Source organism: Varanus komodoensis, unplaced genomic scaffold (genome assembly GCF_004798865.1).
Source record: "Varanus komodoensis strain SLA01 unplaced genomic scaffold, ASM479886v1 scaffold5, whole genome shotgun sequence".
NCBI classification, from domain to species: Eukaryota; Metazoa; Chordata; class Lepidosauria; order Squamata; family Varanidae; genus Varanus; species Varanus komodoensis.
This window is the reverse complement of record NW_025336087.1, coordinates 1,906,374-1,916,653: the sequence shown is the minus strand read 5'-3', so window position 1 is coordinate 1,916,653 and position 10,280 is coordinate 1,906,374.

Genomic DNA, 10,280 nt, shown 5'->3' with positions numbered 1-10,280 from the left:
AAAGCTTTTTTAGGAGTTGTTGGGGAGAATCTGTTGCAAACACTGGTTTAGTGTGCTGCACATAATTAAAGCGTATAAGTCAAAACATAAAATAAAAGAACAATAGCAAATGTTATGAAAATGGCAGAATATAAGAAGTATAATAATGTGCATTGCTCAATAAACAACAACCACAAAAACCACAACCACACCCCTTTTAACGTTTTACATGTTGCTTTCAGAGCTTTGCCATGTTGCACTTTCTAAGTTTCACAAGTTGCTTTCAGGGTTTCTCATGTCCACTCAGGCTCCAAAATGCCAGGAAGTTGTAGCAGTTAAGAGTCACGCCCTGAACAGACACATTATTTGAGAAGCAGACATATACTGCGGCTTGCTATGGTTAGTTCCAACTTCTTCACTCCCTTGGATCTGGATGTCTCTCCATGGCAGAGTGGTGGACCTACAGCCCAGAAAGGTCTGTTGGCTGGCAGAGGCACATGGAATCTTTGTCGCTGAAGCTATCATGCTACTGAAACTACATTCCATGTGTCAAGTACCCATCCACAGAGAATAATAGGGGAGAAAGTGCTCTATAGTGCATTCCTTTCCATAAAGCATGGCTCAGAGACCTGACATTCCAAAACACTGTCATTTTAAATAGGACCACGGACCTGTTTCAGCCAGAGGGTTGGATTCCATTAGGGAGAGGCTCTGGAGAAGGACAGTTCTCTGGTGGACAGCCTTTCTCCAGGCTAAAAGGTGGAAATGCCTCTCCCAGGAGCAAGGGAAGTTGCCTTACACGGAGTAAGATCAGCACCCTGTCTGGCCCCGTATTGTCAACACTGAGTGGCCCTGGCTTTCCAGGGCTTCTTTCCTAGCTCCTTCTAAAGAAGCCAAGGTTTGAGCAGGAAAAGCAAAGAAGCTCTGCCCCTGAAATGCAGTGAAGTCTTTCCTAAGATGTGGTTACTGGCAGTGATTGAGGCTGACCCAAGATCTTTTGTGGCCCAAGGCAAAGGACAAGGTGGTGTTCCTTCCCATTCCTTGCACTGATTGAGCAGCATCTCCTACTGCACTTGAAGGCAGGAAACTGTCTTATGGGCATGCAGAGAAGGCCACAGGGCACCTGGTCTCTCCAACTGCTTCCTGCTGCCACCTCCAGCATCTCATGCCTGGAAAGACTGCTTCACCTCACCCAGTGGTAGGACCAGCTCTGGCAAAAAGAGCTTGAAGTGAGAAGATGCTGGTATTTTTTGTCCCAATTCCTCTTTGGGACCCAGGTCATTACAGGACTATGGTTCCGAGAGCTTTTCTGAAATAGAATTTGACCCTCTGGCTTTGCAGGTTTTGCACACCTGTCTGGAACATCTTTGGTAAGGAGTTCAGGGTATCTAGATAGCCTATGCCTGAGAGTCAGGGAATTACCCTCAGAGGCTTGTTATAGACCTGGGCAAAGGTGTCACAACAGCTCAGCAAAAAGTACCATGTGATTCTCAAAGATCCATAGGACTCACTTTGATTGTAGCTCATGTCCCACAAGAGATCTCCATAGAATCCCAGAGTTCTTGTAAGGAAGCCGACTGAGCTGAACCTGCCCATACGGAAGGAAGAATAATAAAAGAAATGCTAGGAGTGCCATTCTAGCTTACAAGAAATGCAGCACAACAATATTAAATAACTGGACACACAGCCAAATGAATAATTTGCTATTCTGACAAATGCATTCTTGGCTCAGTCCTGTACTTGCTCTTTTGCTTTGGTCTATGAATCACATTAAAGAATAGGATTTAGTATGCAAAATGTCAAAGGAAAGTGAAAAAAGTCTGCAATTGGAATCTAGAGAAGGATATTTGAGCAACCTCAGTGACCAGGAATGGAGCAGTGAATAAATTGCAATCAGGTAGAATTGGACAGATACATAAAATATGGGATGCATAGATCCTGAACATAACTTGAAGTCTGTTAAAGCCTTCAAAATCCTCTCAGTCTGGATTTGCTTCTGCCTCTCAGCTCGGTCCTGCCCCAGACATCTTGCTAGTGCCCTGAATACAAAACACAGTTTTTTCATTGTTTCCTCCACTCTGGACAAACTGTGGCTCTCTAGTGTGAAATCTAGAGGAACATTTTTATCCATCTTAACTGTTTAAATTTATAGAACCTGACATCTCAAAGTATTAAGTAGAATAAGCAAAGTCAGCAAACACCCTCTTCTGGTACAAACCTACAGCAAAACAATGTATTTTCCTCATATTAAGACGCCAGTGTTCTCCATTCTTTTGCAATTTAACCCATAATTTCAAAGTCCAGTCCTAAACAGGAAGGTGCAACACTATCAAGATGCTCAGGCTTGGACAACAATAGCAGGAGGTCCCTCGGGCAGCCAACCTAGTGGCCTCCAGATGCATTACAGTCCATCTCCCACCCATGGCTATGTTGTCTCAGAAAGACAAGCATGCACTTGAATACATCTGCAGGCACCAGATGTGGGAAGGGTGCCCTAAGGTGTGAGCCCCTGAAAGGACTGCCCGTATTTGTGCCCTTGCCGACTGAACCTGATGCACTAATCAACACTGTTAAGGGAGCAGCATCAGTGGACTGAAGAGACACAGGACAAACAGGAATAAGTTGTCTCTAAGGAGTGGTAGGTCTAAGCCATGTTAGCCTTAAACCATCCCCTTGAACTCTGCCTTGGAAAAGAACTGGGCAGTCATCGGAGCACTGATGTAGTATGATTTTTCCATAGACTTGCCATGAGTCCTTCCTTATACAGGGCAAAGACCAAGACAAAGACTATTGGATGGTTGCCACAGGGCATTCCTCTATTTGAGGCATTCGCTATGACCAAGTGGAGATGACATGCTGCAGCTCACCATGGATTATTTAACCCAAAATGAGCCCTGGTCCTGGGGTGCTACTTTGAATTTGCAATCTCTGCTCACAGGTTGTTGTGCTCCATGAATCCAGCAAACATCGCTTATACGAAGATCAAACAACCTTCTCATAGCTCTAAAAGAGACCAGGATTTACGCAAGGGTTTTGTGTGAGCGACATTCACTGGGCTTGCATAGCATGACAATCCTTGAGTGGAGGCTGCATATTCAAAATGGCAGTGTCACATGTCACAGCTTTACTCTGGGTTTAATAACCCTTGGTGGGCTGTCATATCATACAAAGAGCCCACTGTGAACAGTTGTCTGATTTATGATTATTAAGAGATGCTGGTACATTCCCCAAGAAAGACAATATAATATCAATAAATAAACAGATTCCTGAAATACGTCATGGTGTTGACAACAATGATGATCATTCATGTAAGTAAGGACATCTTTTTTTAAAACCATAATTTTATTTGCATTTCCTGTTAGGGTGCTCACGCAGCTTCTGCAAAAAGCAACAGTAACCAAATTAAATGTAAAAATAATTACAGCTTTTTTCCTTTAAAGACTCATTTTCCCAGAAGAAAGAAGTATTTATTTTGTTGAGTTTATCACTGTAGACTGCTTGCTTGTTTTATGGAGGCTAGGTGATAAGTTGAAAGATGCTTGGATGCTTCCCCAGTGTTGGAGCAGAAAACTCCACTGGCATTGCTCACCCAACCATGGATGTTCCTAGGTAGTAGGAATCAGTTCCGGGAGCATGTTGCAAGCATGTCAGCAGAAAGTTTGGACTTTTAGGATCCCAAGATCCCTGGTTCTACTAGTATGGCCCTGAACAAGTACTGAAAGTGTATGTCACTTGAAACTGGTTGATTCCTTCCTATTGGTTTCAGTGGAAACTTTATTTTCCAGCAAATAAACCAGCATAATCCCACCATTACCTCCTTGCCTAGGTGGTGGTGGAAATAAATATGAGACCAACAATACTGATCGGAAATTGCTGAGGCCAAACCAAAACCTTATGAAAACAATTGACTTGAGCAAGCTATGATCAAGTGAGGCACCTTTCTGATCCTGTTCCAACTTCCAGTCAAGTAAAAAAACCACTTAAAAACCATTTTATTTTAGCTCTTACATTGTTTAATTTTATGTTAATTCAATAGTGAGAGTTTAGTGGATACTTGTTTTAACCACCCTAACTTGGACAGCAGAAGAATTGAACAATTCTCCTTTATGCCGATGATGCAGGGTCATCCTTGATGAGTTTTGGCTCGTGACAGCTTTTATCACCTATTATCATGATGAATTTCTAACAATTAACCATAACAAGACCAAAGTTATGGTCTTTACTTCAATAAAGGTTAAACATAGATGGCAGGTTAATGGAAATCCAATTGAACAAATCATGAGTGATTTGAGAGTGGCCTTTTACTCATCTGGCTCCTAAAAATCTCAGATAAAAATGTCATGGCAAATGCACAGAAAAATGTCTCAGCCTTGCTTAAATGTTTCTTTGCAGAAGAAGGACAAAGTATTTCCTTAACTATTCAAGTGTCTGTTGCTTAACGTACTTCACTTGATATTTAGGCCTTGGTTATGTATTCATGATCATCTCAGGCCTCTCAGCCTCCTTCAAACCCAACTAGGAGAGCTGTTCTTACAGTACATTGTGCTGTGTTCCTAATGTATCCGGAGTCAAACATGATCGCTATGAAAGCCCATGCACAGAATTGTGTGATAAATTTCTGGCTCACAGTAAACTCCCTCCCTATAGGATTGGGGGTAGTACTGTCCAGTCAACATGGAGAAGATTCATGGAAGATTTATTGACTTAGAGGTTTACAATAGTCCTTGAAGAATCTAAACTAACTATTGAACAATGGGCACAGGGCACAGAACAATTAATATTCTGCTACAAAATACTTCTTTCTTGCAAGTAAAGTGCTTGCACCTGCAAATTATCTAATTAATTAAAGAATCTCTTAATTTAAGAGACCCTTTAGACTGGCTCAATTTAATGTCGATAGCATCAAAGCAATTAGAAATATTAGAAGGTCCTATATCATGAACATACATGTAACTATGATGGAGGGGAAATGGAAATTATTGGGTATATTCTATTTTTCTGTTCTTTCTATAGAATCATTTGCTATGTTTTTATTACACCTACTCAGTTTTATTAGGGCTTCGGAAAGGGATCTCTAGTGGAACACTTCCTCTTACATGCACCTGCCCAGACCCTAAGGTCATCATCAGAGATCATTCTCCGAGACCCTGCTGTGATGGATATAAGGAAAGTGGCTACCTGAAGCCATGACATCCTGGTTATAGAACCAGCTTGCCCAAGAGGTGTACTGGGTACCAACATTATACACCTTTCAGCACTAGGCTAAAACCTTTTAATTTTCACAGTATTTTAACTGTAAGAAATTTCTATTTTGAATTTATTTTATATGACACTGTGGTTATTTATTGGTTTTTCATTTGTTTAATTTGTTTCTGATTAAATTAATTTATAAATTGTTTCTATTAGACTGTACTTCTGATTTTAAACTGTCTTGTTGCATAATGTGCTTTTATTAGTTTCATGTTGTGATTATTTAAATTTATCCTGACAGTGTACGTGTTAAAGTTTTAATATGTTGTAAACTGTTCTGAGAGTCATTGACTAAATAAGAATGGCATAAAAATGCCTTCAATAAATAAATAAATACTCTACAACAAGTTCCAGGCTGATTAATTGAATTTTATCTTTCTGTTCTTTCATATGAGGATTCACAGTTTATAAGCCAGGTGGCCACATTTTGTGCCGCAGCTTGTAACTGCTACAAAAGTTGGGTAAAATAATATTATCACCACTGGCTAATATCCTGTGGACATGTTGGTCTTTTCCAAGTGTTGACATAATTATGTACCTTACGTGTGCTGGTAAGTGCTGATATATGACAGTAATTGATTGATTTATCTGTCTCTCTGTCAACCTGTCTGTTTGCCTATCCATCCAACTGGTTTAAGCCAGAAGGGCTAAATCATGATTCTCATTCCCAACCCATTCATATGCTCAAGGTATGTGGGATCACACCACCCCTGACACTTCTATGGGCACACACCAGTGCTCTGTTATGCAGTAAAGTTTCAATTTCTCTTTTTCAAGTAATAAATTAATAAATATACACCAAAAACCCACTGTAAAGTACACATGTAAATACCGATTTTGTCTTTGATATTTACATCAGGCATACCAGCTTGAAATATTCTCTGTTTACCTATATATACAGTTATAGGTCTCAGGTTGAATTCCCAGCTTCTCCTGCTTTGGCTTCAAAAGACTCTGAACCCCAAGAGATGTTGCCCGTTGGTGGTGACAAGACTGAACTTGATGGATCCATGATCTGACTCAAAGAAGGCTGCTTCCTATTCTGCATACAGATTGAACAGATAGGGAGATAAAATACACCCTCGTGTGATGCCTTTGCCTATAAGGACCCATTCTGTTCCTCCATATTCTCTCCAACAGAAGCTCCTTGTCCACAATACAAGTTACGCATCAAACCAACCAAGTGCTGAGACACATCAGTCTCTTTCAGGATCATCATGGAAGATCACTTCCTTTGATCCGCAAAAGATCTGTAGTCTCTAAAGCATAGATTTTTCATTTTCTTGAAAAAAAAAAAAAAGGTGTGCTCCACTAGCCCATTCATATTCCCAATAGAATCTCAAGTGGCTTTTTGGAATCCAGTTTGAATGTCAGGCATTTCTTGCCCATGTGGGTAAAATTCTTTGTCGCAACACTTTGAGCATCACTTTGCAATTGCCCTATGGCTGCTGCATTCCTTAGCATCTCCTTTCTTGGAGGTTGGAATGTATATTGCACATTTCCAATCTGTGGACCCTTATCTTGCTCTCCAGATTTGTTGGCATAGGGATGCAAGTATTTTACTAAATTCCTTCCATCTGTGTTTCATGGGCTGGCAGGCTTCTTTTGTCCCTGGATAGAATCAGCTTTCCTTTTACCAGAATTTCATTCTATTTGCACTAATTTGCATTAAGGGATGTGCACTGTCAAATTGTCATGGGCTGTCATATTTCAGGCATATTCTAAGAAGGAAGGCTCACGAGAGGCAACAACAATGTTAGGAAAGTTGAAGGTAAATGAAGAAGAGGAAGACCAAATATGGGATGGATGAATTCTATGGGGAATGCACCAGCCTTGAATTTAAAAGAGTTGAGCGGGGCTGTAAAGAACAGGGTGTTCATTTATATGGACACCATAAACCAGAGATAACTTGATGACACATAACAACAATAAGAATCTGCATTATGCCACTGAGAATTAGCCCAAATGCACCCACACAGACGGAGAAATGAAAATTAGGTCTGCAAATTTCCATGGAATCCATGTGACTTAGAAAATGCCAGGCCACTGCAGAATCTGCAGATGAGATTCACAGAAATTCAGACTCATTTGAATTAATGACAAATTTATCTAACATTGCTATTCATGGTATTTTGAATCAAAGACCACAGTCAACTAGCTTTTCACATATATTGAGTAAGATGGATAATCTTTTTGAGGTATGCTGTGATTATATATAACATATTTATATTACTTTTTCTTATATATACTATATATTTCTTGGTGGTGTTGTATGGCAGGTGACCCATGTGGCTGCATTATTTTCAGACACATTTTTCACCTTTGCAGCTCAATGAAAACCATTTTGGTCTTTGACGGATGGGAGGAAGTGTACTGAGCAGCGCTTTTCTATAGTCCAATGGTCAAAGGCCTGATTGGATCTGTTTGGATGCCTGTCATGGTGCATTAAGTCATTCTGCCATCTAATATTTCCACACTGCCCAATTCTACATAGTACAGTAACAAGCCTTGTGCAGAGAAACTTTGGATGAAGCAAAAAAGAGACATCTCTTCTGGGGGAAGAAAGTAGCAATAATGACACACAGGTTACCCATAATTTTATTTTGCAAAAAGTTAATGAAGCCAGCTTATGCATACTTAATTGGAATTTAGCTCAGTTGAACTCACTGACACTCATGTTCAGGTAAATGTGCATTTAGCCTGACTTCAATTAGGCTGAAATCCTACACATCTCTATATAGTGCTTACAGCAATGTAACCTCTGTCACTAACATTCTGACTTGGTGTGAATGTTCCTGTGCATGAGCAATCTATGCTGTCAGATTTTTAGAAGAAAGCTGGGCTGATGACCAAGAAGCACAGGGATGCGATATCTACATTCTGGGTCTTGACAGGGCTGCAGAATTTGCCTCTTTAAGAGTTGTATGGAATGAGATTTTTGTGGCATTATCACTGCCTTAAAAGAAGAAAAGAGGTCTTTCTCTGAGCTTGACTGAGACCAAGCATGGCCACACCACAACCTCAAAGCTTAGCAATCCCTCTTGCTCTCTGCTAAATAGGTGGAACTGCAATAAATCTGGCTGTTATCTTTGATAAATCTTGGAAAACAGGAGAAGAGCCAGATGACTGGAGAAGGGCTTATGTTGTTCCCATCTTCAAAGAGGGAAAAAATGAACCTGGGAACTAAAGAGCAGTTAGTCTGACATCGATCCCTGAAAATTTCTGGAGCAAATTATTAAATATCAGTCTGCAAGCACCTCAGAGAAAATGCACTGATTAATAAAAGCCAACATGGATTTATAAAAAATACATTCTGTCAGACTAATTTTATCCATTTTTTGACTGGGTTACCTTCCAAGAGGAAATACTGTGGACATAATCTACCTTGACTTTAACAAAGCTTTCAACATAGTGTCCCATGACATCCTGATATGCAAATTAGCAAAAAAGTGGACTACACAGAAAAACTATTAGGTGTAATAGTGTAAAATTGGCTGCTAAATCAGACACAAAGAGTGCTCATTAACGACACCTTCTTAAACTGAAGGGAGGCAGCTAGCGGGGTGCCACAGGGTTCAGTCCTAGGCCCAGTGCTCTTCAACATCTCTATTAATGATTTAGATGAGGAAGTACAAGGAAAGATAATCAAATTTGCAGACAATACAAAACTGGGTGGAATAGTGAACACCTTAGAAGACAGAATGAAGATCCAGGGCAATCCTGTTGAACTTGAACACTGGGCTGAGAGCAAAACAATGAGATTCAATAGAGACAAATGCCAAGTCCTATACTTAGGAAAAAGGAACCAAATGCATCGATACAAGATGGGTAACATGTGGCTCAACTGAACTGAAAAAGAAAAAGGTCTTGGAGATATCGTGAACAAGCTAAATATGAGCCAAAAATGTGACGCAGCTGCAAAAAGGGCAAGTGCTATTTTGGGATGCATTAAGAGAAGTATTTATTTATTATTAATTACTTCCAAATCACGAGAAGTAGCAGTTTCCCTATATTCCTCACTAGTCAGACTTTATCTGGAATACTATGTCCAAGATCTAAGAAAGATGCAGAAAAATCTGAAAGCATCCAGAGAGGGCAACAAAAATGATCCAGGGTTTGAAAACACTGACCTATGAGGAGAGGCTGAGAGAACTGGGCATGTTCAGCCTTGAGAAGAGAAAACTGAAGGGGGGCATGATATCCCTCTATGAGTACCTCAAAGGCTGTCACAAAGAGGAAGGTCAAGATATCTTGCTGAGTGTAGGACGTGGAACAATCAATTCAAGCTGCAACAACCCAGATTCAGGCTAGATATCAGGAAATGCTTCCTCACTGTCAGAGCATTATGGCAGTGGAACCAGTTGCCTAGACAGGTTGTGGGCTCCCCTACACTAGAGATATTTAAAAAGAAACTGGATAGTCATCTGAGTGGGATGGTGTAAACTGGTGTCCTGCAACAGCAGGAAGTTGGACCGGATGGCCCTCCAACTCTACTGTACTATGAAATCTATATTCTTCCCTCTCTTTCTTCCTGCTTCCATCCCCCTTTTTTCTTCTGTTGTCTTTCTGTGCCAAATATTAGACAGTAAGTGTCTTGCTGAAGGAACACTGTAAAACGCCAGACACATCGATGGCAGGAGTGTCTGACACTGGAAAACTCATTCTGTTTGAGCCTGATTGACTTTTGACACATTTCCAATCTGAAACACAAAAGTGGGATAATTTGGGGATTTTGTCTTGCTTCTGTGAAATTGCTCAAAAGAGTTATACAAAGTTTGTGCAAACTGTGCAAACTCTGCACAGTTTGCACAAATCACAGCCAATTTGTTAGATCTGAGTTCTTGGCCCTGTTGTAGGACTTAACATGACAAGTATGGAAGCATCCTTCTCGCACACTCCATCTTGTTGTTGTTGTCAAGTCATTTCTGACTTACAGCAACTCTATGAACGAAAGCCCTCCAGAATGTCCTGCCCATGACAGCCCAGCTCAGATCTTGTAATGTCAGTCCATCTCATATTTGGTTGTCCTTTCCATCTTCTGCCTTTGACTT